This window comes from Lissotriton helveticus, chromosome 8, assembly GCF_964261635.1.
Source record: "Lissotriton helveticus chromosome 8, aLisHel1.1, whole genome shotgun sequence".
NCBI lineage: Eukaryota > Metazoa > Chordata > Amphibia > Caudata > Salamandridae > Lissotriton > Lissotriton helveticus.
This window is the reverse complement of record NC_136069.1, coordinates 1,038,760,502-1,038,773,358: the sequence shown is the minus strand read 5'-3', so window position 1 is coordinate 1,038,773,358 and position 12,857 is coordinate 1,038,760,502. Positions and strand designations below refer to the sequence as shown.

The window sequence follows — 12,857 nt, the reverse complement described above, 5'->3', positions numbered from 1 at the left end:
CAAAAAGGCACATGGAAGCTGCTGAGATATGAGTGACACAAGTAGAACAGTACAGAGGAGAGGTTGTACAATTTCTCAGGCTCCTGAGTGGTGGCAGAGACTTGAGGGTGGTTTGATGCAGAAGTGAGTATGTGAAAGGGGTATTGCACTGGGATAATTGTATGGAGGTGAAAACGAATGAATGACAAACAACAAGCGATCATGGACCAGCCAGCCAGGTCTCGTCTTTCTTACCTTAAGACGTTAACTCTTTATTTATGCCAGCATTGCCAACCAACAACGCGGCCCGCCCGTCCCGAACCGACTCCCGACTTCACCCTCCTGGCCAGGGAGCGCGCGGCGCGTACGGGGTGCATGCTGCGTCACCAGGTCTGTGCGTCAGTGCTGTTAGAGCGGGGGCTGCGAAAATTACGTCCAGGGCCGTCATTGGTAGCGCTTTCGCACGCTACCAGATTGACGGCCCTGGGACCCACATCTTTAACGGCCTGGCACCCGCGCACTGCGCACGGGCCGGCACCACCACCACCACTAAGCTAGTTGGTCCTCACTAAGCTTGGTGGTGGGGTGCGTGCACGGTAACTGCGGGCCGGCCGGCGCCCCATTTCATGGCAGGCCGGCCGGCGGTGGGCCCACTGCTCTGTGTCTGGTCTACTGCGGGGCCGGCGGCGGGGCCCCCCTGAGCGCGAGGCCCTGGGCAGCTGCCCATACCGCCCATGCCTAGGAGAAGGCCTCAGGCATTGGCGGCAGGCTGGGTAGCAGGGTACTTCCACAAATCCCTACCAGACTTGACCAGGGATAAAATAATGGTTCAATGTAGGGAGTTGCCCATAATCCCTTCCACGCTTCAATGAAGGGCCGGGCTAGGACAGCCTGGTTGGTTCGGTGAAGAAGGAGAGGGTTTTGCGCCATTTGGCGTAGGCTAACCAATCAGGGCGTAGTGTGAGGTTCAGTCATTATGAGTCCGGAGCGCCAGGTGGAAACATATCAACCCTTGGCTGAGGGGAGTACATGGAGGAGTGGAGGCTGGAGTGGTGCCGAAGAGACAAAAAGTCTCCTCATCCAAGCATTTGCAAATTAAAAATTAGTAATGTAATTTCATTTGTTGAGCATCAGTGTCATGTAGCTGCTTCACAAAGTCATATTAGGTAGCTCACAAAATAAGACTTAAAGTAAAATGTTAAACAGGCTGAATTGATATCAAGTTGTCACTGTGGCTCATGGTAAGGTGTCAATTCAAGCATGCACCGTACACTTACCGACAGGAGGAGAATTAACTGTGTATTTGAAGCTCCCTGACCTGCCAAATTGTGTTAAAAATCCTGCTATGTTGACGGCTTCGTTTTTATTTTACATTGAATGCTGTATTTGTGCAGTAGGTTTGCTGGTGTGTTTCCTGACAAACTAACCGTGCTATCTGAAATGGGCTATCACAACTATCAAAATGTGCCCTGTTGGTAAATTCACAAGTGCCAATCGAGTTTTCTTTTGACACATTTTATCATATTGTGTGCATTTTTGCTGGGTTGTATTAGAAGTCGACTTTACTTGAAATCTGAGCGAAGGTCCCGCAGGCCTTGGCCTTTTGACCTTCCTCTCTCCTCATCCTCCCTGGTAGCCGTTCCCAGGAGCTTCCTGATACCAAATCTATGTTCCATCAGTGAACCCCCCTTACGATGCATCGATAAGCAAACAGTCCCATGTTCCCAAGCCTCCCACCTTCCCCAGAGAGAGCATAGGTTATCTTTATGGAGATCCAGTTCCCACCAATTGCAAAACAAGTTCGAATACATGTTGCTGATGGACACTGCAACTGTTTGTCAAGGATCACTTGATATCAGTCGAAGTCAGTTTCACAGGGTTAACTCTCTGGAAGTCTAAGGTAAATGGAGGAATATTAGACAATGTCATATCTATACTATTATTATTATTATTTGAATTTTATATAGCGCTTGCTAGACCCCAGAGTATCAGAGAACTTTACATGTTATGTGAGTAAGATTACTCTAACTACATGCGAGGATAAGTGTGGGTCAGGACAGTCAACAAAAGAGTATAGAGCAATTCAGCATTGAGGTAGTCAAAACAGTCACAAGGGTGCATAGCAATCCAGCATTAAGGCACCGGCGTTTGTGACAGATTAGAGACTGAGCGAGTCAGGCGACCTCACTAGGGTCCTTCGTGTCTATGGGGGTTGGATCTTTGGGAAACAGTTCAGTTTCGAAGCATGTTAAAGTAGTTGTTGAGTGGTAGAGATTTGAGGTCTTGTTTGAAGAAAGAGAAGGACAGGTTGCAGCAGAGTTCCTTAGGTAGTGAGTTGATGATCAATTATGGTGTGTAAATTCATTATCCTTGATGGTGAAGTAAGATCTTTTACTTGTGTAATCCTTCACGTGCCCCAGCTATATTAAAACACAGATGACAACTCAGTTGTCGTCTGTGTTTTAATATAGTTGAACTGTATCACTTTTTTGTCTAATTTGTGCAGAGTGCTTATGAACTCTTTATTGCCTTGCATAATCATCAGAAATGTCTCTAGCTTGATGCCAGGCACGTGGCAACTGGGCAGCACCCGTTGGTATCTGCTGTTGTGTATTGTGTGGCGTGGGTATGCACAGTCCTTGTTTTTAAACGTGTTGTCGGTGATCACGGCCAAAAAGTGTCGCAGAAATATCACCTGGTTTGCACATGCGTGTCTAGCATCTTAGCAGATAGAACATTTAAGTTCACTGTCCCCTCTCATGTTCAGATCTTCCAACATGGCAGCTCCCACGCGTCTCTCACACACACATGCTTGCAGGCGCAAATTCCACTGTCCATTATAGAGGTGGGCGAGCCAACAAATTAACAGAGAGAGCTGAGCCAGAGCCAAGCGAAGGGTCTGCCTGGACTCCTAGAGCCCATCAACGAGACAACTCCTGGAAATAGTTGCCCTTCAAGTTATGCAACAAACATCATGTACAAATATAAGCAAGCATCTCTTTAACATGCAGTAGCGTCTCGCCTTAATCCATTGGATTATTGTTACATAGCGCACACCCTGAAATCACACGTTGACGGGTTCCCTCAAATGTAATGATGAAGAAAAACGATGCTCTGTAAAACAAAATATTTTCCTGGGATCATACAATTTGGTCAAGCAAGGAAGCCAGGATTGGTCCCAAGTTTTTCTGGTTTCACATTATGCAATTCACCCACTAAATGGCTACCTCTTTTGTTTGAACACCAAAGGGCTCTGCATTGTTTTCAATTCTTGACACCTAATGGCACAGCGGGTGGCATCCAAATGTCACCTTAACACTCAGCTCGATATGGGCTCATGGATCCAAGAGAACCTCGAGCTGAGCCACAGCCGGGCCTCTGGCTCAAGCCTGGCGTGAGTCTTAAGTGGCTCGCCGACTTCTAATGCATATTAGGTTGAGATGCCTACTGACTGTGGTGCACACTGTGTGCCAGCAAGACTAACTTCTGTAATGGGTCTTTGCAACAATGTAATTTGGGGCCGCTCTAACCTTGACTTACTTCAGCACAAATTCACATCACTCACGTGTCGGTTTCGGCTATCCACTGACCTTCCTTACCAATGGGGGCCAGGTGAATTCCTCCTATTGGTTAGCCGGAAAGTCAAGTTGTCTTTACAGTCTTCTATACTGTCATGTTGCCTGGGCAATTAGATGGTACTGGACCATGTTCTGAGGGATGTATGTGTTATGTACAGCATCTGCTGCTTGTCATTTGTTGCTCCACTTGTTGGGAGGAGTCATTAGTTATTTCCCGTGTCTGTGCTGCTTCCTGACTTGAAGGTTGTCACTGGAAATGGATGCCTTAAGTAAATGCTTTCTTTTGCAGGTTGGATCTTGTTCTGCGAACTCAGATCCCTAGTCTGTTATTTCCTCTTCCTGACTATCTTGTGTGTTCTAATGCATGTATCACTGCTGCACTAAATGTGTCATTGAGTGGTGTGCTGATGACAGTCACTTGCCGAATATCTGTTTGTCCTGGTGGGGCACATACTATTTTCTCTGTGTTTATGTGTGCCACCCAAATCATGGTGGTTATTGATTTTACATATAAGCCCCCTGTGTGGGAGTAAAGCATGCCTGCGCTGGGTCCATTGTGGTGTTTGTGACTGGCAGTTGGTGTCAGAGCCTAGTGGCTAAAGCCATGGAAAGGTCTTGCCGTGGGATGGGCCAGTTATAGCTGCGTTGTAATTTCGGGTGCTCTGGCTGAGGATGAGAGGTTGTGCTGTAAATGCTGTTATTTTGGCTGAGAACTAGAGGCTGTGCTGTAAATGTTAATGCTATGGCTGAGGATGAGAGGCTATGCTGTAAATGCTGGTTGTATGGCTGAGGATGAGAGGCTGTGCTGTAAATGTTAATGCTATGGCTGAGGATGAGAGGTTGTGCTGTAAATGCTGTTATTTTGGCTGAGAACTTGAGGCTGTGCTGTACATGGTAATGCTATGGCTGAGGATGAGAGGCTGTGCTGTAAATGCTGGTTGTATGGCTGAGGATGAGAGGCTATGCTGTAAATGCTGGTTGTATGGCTGAGGATGAGAGGCTGTGCTGTAAATGTTAATGCTATGGCTGAGGATGAGAGGTTGTGCTGTAAATGCTGGTTGTATGGCTGAGGATGAGAGACTATGCTGTAAATGCTGGTTGTATGGCTGAGGATGAGCGGCTGTGCTGTAAATGTTAATGCTATGGCTGAGGATGAGAGGCTGTGCTGTAAATGCTGGTTGTATGGCTGAGGATGAGACGCTGTGCTGTAAATGCTGTTGCTACTGCTGAGGATGAGAGGCGGGGCTACAAATGTTGGTGCTATGCATGAAGAGAGGCTATGCTGTAAATTCTAGTGCTACTGCTGAGCATGAGAGGCGGGCTGCAAATGTTGGTGCTATGCATGAGGATGAGAGGCTGTGCTGTAAAGGCTGGTGCTATGGCTGAGGATGAGAGGCTGTGCTGTAAATGCTGTTGCTATGGCTGAGGATTAGAGGCTGTGTTGTAAATGCTGCTGCTATGGCCGAGAGGCTGTGCTGTAAATGCTGTTATTTTGGCTGAGAACTAGAGACTGTGCTGTAAATGCTGGTGCTAGGCTGAGGATGAGAGACTGTGCTGTAAATGTTGGTGCTACAGCTGAGTATGAGAGGCTGTGCTGTAAATGCTGCTGCTATGGCTGTGTATGAGAGGCGGTGCGTTGTGAATGCTGCTGTTATGGATGAGAATCTGTGCTGCTGTTATTTTTGGCTGTAGCTGCAACTGAAGGTCTAAGGTGGTTGTAGGAAGGTGGATACCTGACTATGGTTACCCCAGATTTTTTGCCTAGTGTTTAGCTGGTTTTCGACTTAGTTGGCCTGGGATCCTGCTAATCAGGGTCCCAGGCTAACTGCTCTCTCTTTAAATGGACTCCATGTACCCTAGGTACATCACCAATTTGGTACTGGACACCTTGTCAGCCCCTGTACAGTGCACTATAGGTGCCCAGGGCATAGGTGCATCCAAGGCCTACCAGGGGCTGCAGCATATCTTTTGCCACCCCTGGCTGGTACTTAAATTGACACAACTGGCTGATCACTCAGCTGGGGCAAGGTGGTGTAATCACCCCTTGCTTAGATATAGTATACCTATATCTAAACCTATATCTGGACACATATATACCTATCAGTCACTCCTATGGCAGGCCTTAACAATTCTGGAGGCAGAGTGCTTTGTATTATGTGAGATGGTGCTCTGGCATGAGCTGAGCCTGTCTGCAGCTTTCGGAACCATTTCCTTATAGCTGTTCTAGTGATACTGCCATACCATATACTCTTAAATGCATTATAATCCTCGCGGTTATTGCTAACTTTGGTTTGGCTTTATCAAAACATGTCGTGTTTGGTGTCATACACTTTGGAATACTACCCCCTCGCCAGTTCTGGCGACGGGGGTAGCATTCCACCCTTCTAGAGGGAGAAGGCATGTTACTTTGCTTTAAACGCGGTTGATCCTAACCAGAGCCTCAGCATCACAAAATGGATGCTGCTGCCCCGACACAAGTCTGACCTCCTGCTGCTGACCGAAACTTGGCTGGGGAGGCCTGGACAAAAGGTTTCCTGTCACAGGGAGGTGTTACACCTCCCCAGACAGGAGATAGTGGATTGGAGCAGGGTGGGTTAAAAGAAACTAGACACTGCCTGGGGCACACAAGGTGTGCCAAGCAAAACCCAGTCAAACCGGTTCTGGGGCACTCCAGCCCCAGTCCTGGCTCGAAACTGGACAGAGGGAAAGGGGTGTAACCACCCCCTTCCTGGGTCCCACCCATAGGAGGGACCTAGCAGGTAATCCAGCCCCTTGATTTGGAATAAAGGTAGGAGCTGTGCAGATGCACATCAGATTATCCTGACTGAAACTTATGAAACAAAACTCTGGATCCTTCGACATCCCACTCGACGTGGAAGACTGAAGAATCTCCCTTGTGGTCAAGGAGTGACCACCCTGTGCAAACAGGCACCATCCAGCCTCTCACCATTTTCTTTGTTGCAGTTCCCGCCGGAACTCAAGCGACAGAGATCAACAAGACCCAGCGTTCCTGCCTTCCAACAGCCCGATCCACAGTCTATGCAAAGCTGAGACCCGTGGAGGCGACCTGAAGCGTGGGGCCGGCCATCTTGGAAAAACTACGAAGCGCTGACCGTGCAGCTCCCGAGGCTCCCTTGAAGCTGTGCATTGAAGTTCGAGAAGCTCCAACCCCGAGCGGCTTTTGCACCGAAGCTCACCCCTCCACACTCACCGAGTGCTGCGTGGGGCCCTTTTGCATTTTCCTACTCGACGCGTTGGTCCAGTCGCTTGCCCGTTGGCTAGCGGCCCCAGTACCGATGAACCTTTGAATTTGCTCTACTAGTCTGGTTGCTCCAGACTGGCCCTCGCTCCCCTGAAAAGGAGCACCCGATCTGACCTTCCTGGTCCGGTCAAGAAGCGATCTTCGAATCCTGCGTGGGTTGCCCTTGCCAAGGCTTGTTAACTCCGATCCAGAAGCCAACACCGCCGACAGCGAGAGTTTTTGTGGGACAGCTCGTGATCCACTCCTGGACATCCTCGGTGCCCCAGAGTCCACGTGGCAGCGGAGACAAGCTTCACGGCAACTACCTGATTGCGCCCGACATCGCCTGGTTCCTTCCTGGTTCCTTCCTGGTCACTGGCTAGTGACCCAGACTCTGTCCCCTCTGCTTTCAGGTACTCTACATCTTCGATCCACCCTTGGATCACACCGGACACTTCTCTTCTGGACGCCTGCAGCATCTTCATCTCCAGGCACCCTAGATCTTCGTGACGAAACCCGACACGCTTTTGCACCTGTGCACCCGCTTCCTGTGGGTGAGGTAACTCTTGAACGCCGGTGCTCCTGTAGTGGTTTACACCTCTAGTGTCTAAGTCTAAAGTTTTGTCCTTCTAGTCCAGTCGGAAGACTCTTAAAACTGTAACTCGATAACTTTTACGCACCATTGACTTTGCATTGGTGCATGCGTGCTCTTTAAGCGCTGCACCCGAATCCCGCGGGCTACTCCCGTCCTAACTGCTGTTAGTCCAGTGTAGTCCCAGCGATTCCCAAGGCCCCAGGCCTTACCACTGACCAATTAGTGATACTTATACCACTTTTTTGATATATGGTTTGAGTGGCCACCGGCCTCATCCATAAACGTGCAACTTTCATATGTTATATTGTGCTTTTGTTTAAACGCTTGTGCTTCTTTACTCATAAAGAGTATTGGGGATTATTCTGAGAATAAATACATATATTTTTATAATATATAACTTGTGTGGTGTCCTTTCATTTGATATTACAGGATTGCATATGGTAAAACAGCTGGTTTCACATGCCCTCTTGAGTTAAGCCTTTAAGGCTGCTTAGTCCATGCTACCCCTAGGATAGCTTGTCTATAAGGTTGACTTACAACCACCACCATAAGGGATTGTTTGGACTGATACAAGGTGCCCACAGAACTGTGGACATCATACATCAGGCCAACTTCTCACAGGGGTGTTATAATCGCTGTGGCTGATTTTGAAGAGTTGGATCTGAGTTTCTAGTGGTTCCCTTATCTCAGTCAGATTATATAACAGTAGAATATTTTTCAGTCTTACCTTTGTGATACTGATTTCAATGGAAACCAGAGATTCTTCCTAAATCAGTATCCAAAGATACGTAGTATTACCTCGTGGGTCTGGTTTTCTGGGAGACATGGTGGAGAACATTCATGGAAACCAGCAATTGAATGTGAAATTTATATGCAGAAACAAGTATGGAAACCCCAGATCTGCTGTAATTCCCCAATTCTTATATTCCTAGTAAAATTGCTGCACCCAGCTGTATTCCAGTATTATGATTTCCATGAAGGATTTAATGAAGCACCTGGTTTAATTTTGCTGCTGTGTGTAATGTTGTTTGGTTATGACTTTAACCCCAGGACTAAATTACAATATTTCCTGTAGTATTGTATTTTATATTTCAGTGTGTTGTACCTTCATCATTTACATTGGCACTTTACTGAGAAAATGTCCCATCTGCCTCTCCTAAAGATAGTATTGAGTTATTGACAGGCTCAGATCCCTGCAATACATATTTCTTGCCAACAACGCTGATGGGGATCCTGCCGACAACGCTGATTGCCGTGTGCCACTGAACTTACTTGTGCAGGGGCATCCTGTCCTTGGACCCGCTGCTATTGTCCCTGTTCCTTCACCCTCCCTCCGCCGCCGCAAGCCACTTCCACCTTTTGCGGCCGCAGTGCGAGGGAGTGCTCCTGAAATGGGGACCATCAGGGACTGCAGGTCCCAGGCTGCAAAGCGGCCGGAAGCCGCCACCGCCACCGACACCGCCAGAAACGCGCCAGGAAGCGCTACAAAATCCGCCTCTTCCCCCTCGCCGAGAGAGCGTGCGGGAGCGCCCAGGTGAAGCCCGGGTCAAGGGCGGGGCCATCTGTTGCCATCCGGAGCTTGAGGAGGCCGGGCCGGGCTACACCCCTTAATTTTGCAACTCTAGTCCATCTTGCACCAAGAGGATACCGCGGCTGGAAAACTGGTTTATGACATTAACTTTTTAGTAGAGTACTAGGAGTGGAACTCACCATGACTTTAAGACAGAAAACTGGGCCAAGGGTGGGGTCCTGTTTGGCCGCGTCACTTGATGCTTTTCTGGACAGAGCTGAATCAGTCCTTGAGAAAGAGATGATTTTGACTGAAAGGAAGCTATCCATGGGTTTAGCGGCCAAAAGGTCATCCCTAGGAGCAATAGGGAAAGCCATATCACCTGTAACAAACCCATTAGCGTTAGTCCAACCAAGCACAGAGTCTGGATATTTAGGGCAGGGGAAAACCCAGCGAAAAGCGTTAAATCCAGACCCTGATAGTAGTTTGGAATCTAGTCACTCCAGCGATGCAAGTACAGACCAATCTCTATCATTAATTAATCCAACCGGTATAGTTCCACTAAGCCCCGCAATAATCATTACTAACGCTCCAAGGTTATCCACTACCCCAAAGTTACTTATACCCGATACACGGGACCCAACAAACAGCGTAACCAGTCCACCCCTAGCATCTAGGTTGCATAATCAAAGGGTGGTACTAAATAACACGGATCGACACACGGGTCCACTAAAGAGATCACCACCACGTAACACCAAAAATAAGAAGATAGTGGTTGCGAATGGAAAAAACAAGGTAGTTGGTGCGCGGGTAACTACTCTACAAATGAAATCAATTAGCACCCAAACAGAGCCCTGCGGTGGTGAACACCGGGGTGAACAGTTGGCCGAGAAATTAGAGACGAAAATTATAATTGCAATGGAAAATGTACTTAGAGAGAGACTAGAAAAAGTGGAAGAAAGCATGAGATCTTGCTTAAGCCAGCTGGAAATAAAGGTCGAGAAAATGAATAAACAAACAAATGGAGAGCAATGGCAGGGGTGACACACGTATAGAGAAAGCTAGTAACTCGTCAGGTAAGAACACACAAAATAAAATAGTAGCCGGGGGGAATTAGTAGAACAACTAACGCGAGTCCAGTGGCTGACCTTAGCGCAGGGGTACTTAAGCAGCATGTAGTCAAGGAGGGCCACTCAGTTAGTGAGACAACTCAGGTAGATGCAGTAAGTATTAGGCCTAAACCATCATCCCTTGACATTACAGGTAGTCACTTAGGGAAATCTAAAATATATGGTCCCAAAGGTACCGAATGAGGATGTGTTGCAGCTCCCCCATGCTTCCTGCCCTTACGTAATCGTGCTAACTGGGGTTCCAACACTAAGACGAAATCAAAGAGAAACATGGACTGATCTCCGGAATAAAACAGTAAATTGGTTAGCAAAATTTAAACGCTTCCACCCTACAAAAGCAGACGGAATATTGATGATTCGTAGAGTTGGTTTGGGTGGGGGAAGGTCCCAAAAACATCAGAGGTGATTGCGTGGTAGTAAACTTTAGAAGGCCACAAATTGTAAGGAAGATATTAGATTTCCAGGAAGAAAGCCCCCACCAGAACACAGATATTCACACCCTTGCACTAGGATATTTCTATAAACCAGTTCAGGGCGGTAAGTGTAGTATGATGACCCCTAACTTAGCAGTAACTAATAGATTCTCGGATTTGTCCACCTTAGATGACCTGGATTGACTAAGCGACCACAAAGAACTAACAGGTCTGAAGGTAAACAGTCCTATTAGAGCAGAGAATGTAAATGAGATAACACTGGGAGCCTCGGGGCAAAATAAAATAGATGATGGTGCTGTATTAAGAACAGGCCTATTAGATGGTAACTCAAACCTAAACCAACAAACAGAGCCGGAGGCAGCGAATAACCTACCAAAAACTGTAGATCCTGAACTTAGGGTAGCAGCTAGGGGAGATTCCATATGTTCAGAATTAAAGTTAATCTCCTGGAACATCGCAGGACTCAATAAGAACTTAGACTGCTCCTGGAGTGAGTACATAGATCAGTATGATATAGTACTCCTCCAGGAGACTTGGTCACAAGAACCCCCACAGAGACCGGGTTACAAAACATACAGTGTCAATGCTACCCAGTGTGGAAGAGGTAGACCCTCCGGTGGACTGGTTACATGGATAAGCATCATTTTAGAAGTAGATATAATTCCCTTGCATATTGATTCCCCGGATATACTGGGGTTAAAACTTGTAATGCGGGATAAAAGGATTATATATCTGCTCAACGTTTACAATAGACCACGTAGTAGCGGTAATAAATCATTAGTAATAGAACAACTCGACTTTTTCCTAGATTCAGTCGAGGCGGAGGCCAGTGTAATCTGTGGAGGGGATTTTAACTGTAAATACGAACCCATGACTGGTATAAGTGACCTTTTCGAAGAGCAGGATATGGCATACAAAATCCCCACTCTTGACGCCAGCAGCGAGATTAAATGTACGGTTGCGACGTCCCAGATTTTTAAACTCACGGTAGGACATGAATTACGGGCGTGTAACGGACGCCTACCCTCCGATAGACCCGGAGGCTGTACATTCCACAGAGGTAATTCATCAAGCCAGATAGACTATATAATGGTGTCTATGAACTTATGGTACATTACTATAGACCTGAGGGTTATGAACAGGGAGGAGAGTGACCACTACCCTTTAGAACTGCAACTAGAATCTCACCTATTTAAAACCAAAAATCCACGGGTGGAAGGAAGTATCATATTAACTGGAGAACTACAAATAAGTAATAATAGAAGTGGCCCTATATCCTAGCTAAAGATGACAAAATGGCAGACATTTATAATGCATTTTCTGACATTGTCGCCCCACTCGAAGAATTTAAAGAAGGAGATGAAAGGATATTAAAATTACATTATACCTTAGTAGAAGCCTTACTCCCGCTACTGACAAAGTTGTACAAAAAGGAAGATACAGGGACAAGCAAGTACTACGAGATAGCTAACCCCTTCTACAGCAAGGAATGCAGAGCAGCAAAGACGGAGCTTATATATGCTATTAAAAACAAGTGTCATAGTGAAATTGGTGTATATAGGCAAAAGTATGAAAAGATTTTAATAGAAGCAAAAAAAGTCTGGGACAATGACATATGGATAGATTTAATTGTTGTTGCTAGAGCCAAAGATCAGGCTGCCTTCTGGTGTCTAATTGCTAAGGGAAATAAAACTGGGAAAAGTAATAAAGATCTCTACTGAGATGAGAAAACCTGGGTAGACCATTTTACTAATCCTTACCAGGATTATAGCGAGGGCGTCTGCGCCACCAGAAACGAAATAGAGGACTTAATCTCAGATACAGTATTGAATTTTAGTTTGGAGGAGACATACATTGCAATAGGGGCCATTAAAGCTGGGAAGGCGCCAGGCCCAGATAGGATTCTAGGCGACCTATTAAAACATGATCTAGAAGTATGGAGTCCCTATGTAAATCTTTTATGTAATTCGATAGCTGCCGGAACACCAATTCCCCACACGTGGAAAGGGGCGGAGATTGTTACTATTTTTAATAAGGGCAATCGTCAGGACCCAGCCAATTACCGTCCAATTAGTTTACTAGATATACTTCAGAAATTGAATGCCAGGCATATTTTAAATAGATTGATAGATTGGATGGATGAGGTGGATATTTTAACTAAATACCAAGCAGGGTTCAGATCAAAAACAAGTACACTTGATCAGGTATTCAGGTTTATGTGCATATACTGGAAATATATTATCTTCAGGAAGGGCAGCCTATATGTCGCTTTTATAGATTTAAGGGCTGCATTCGATCTAGTTCTCGTTCCCAGCTATGGGAGACTTTAAGGAAAATTGGGGTACCGTTGGAAATATTAACCCCTTCGACGCTGATGACGAGCTGGGCTC

General features: G+C 46.6%; 1 protein-coding gene across 2 annotated transcripts in view; it reads left to right on the top strand.

Annotated features, from left to right (window-relative positions):
• Positions 1-12,857, top strand: part of MAP3K15 (mitogen-activated protein kinase kinase kinase 15) — a 1,227,172-nt gene that overhangs the window by 594,559 nt on the left and 619,756 nt on the right. The gene's annotated exons all lie outside the window — the stretch shown is intronic.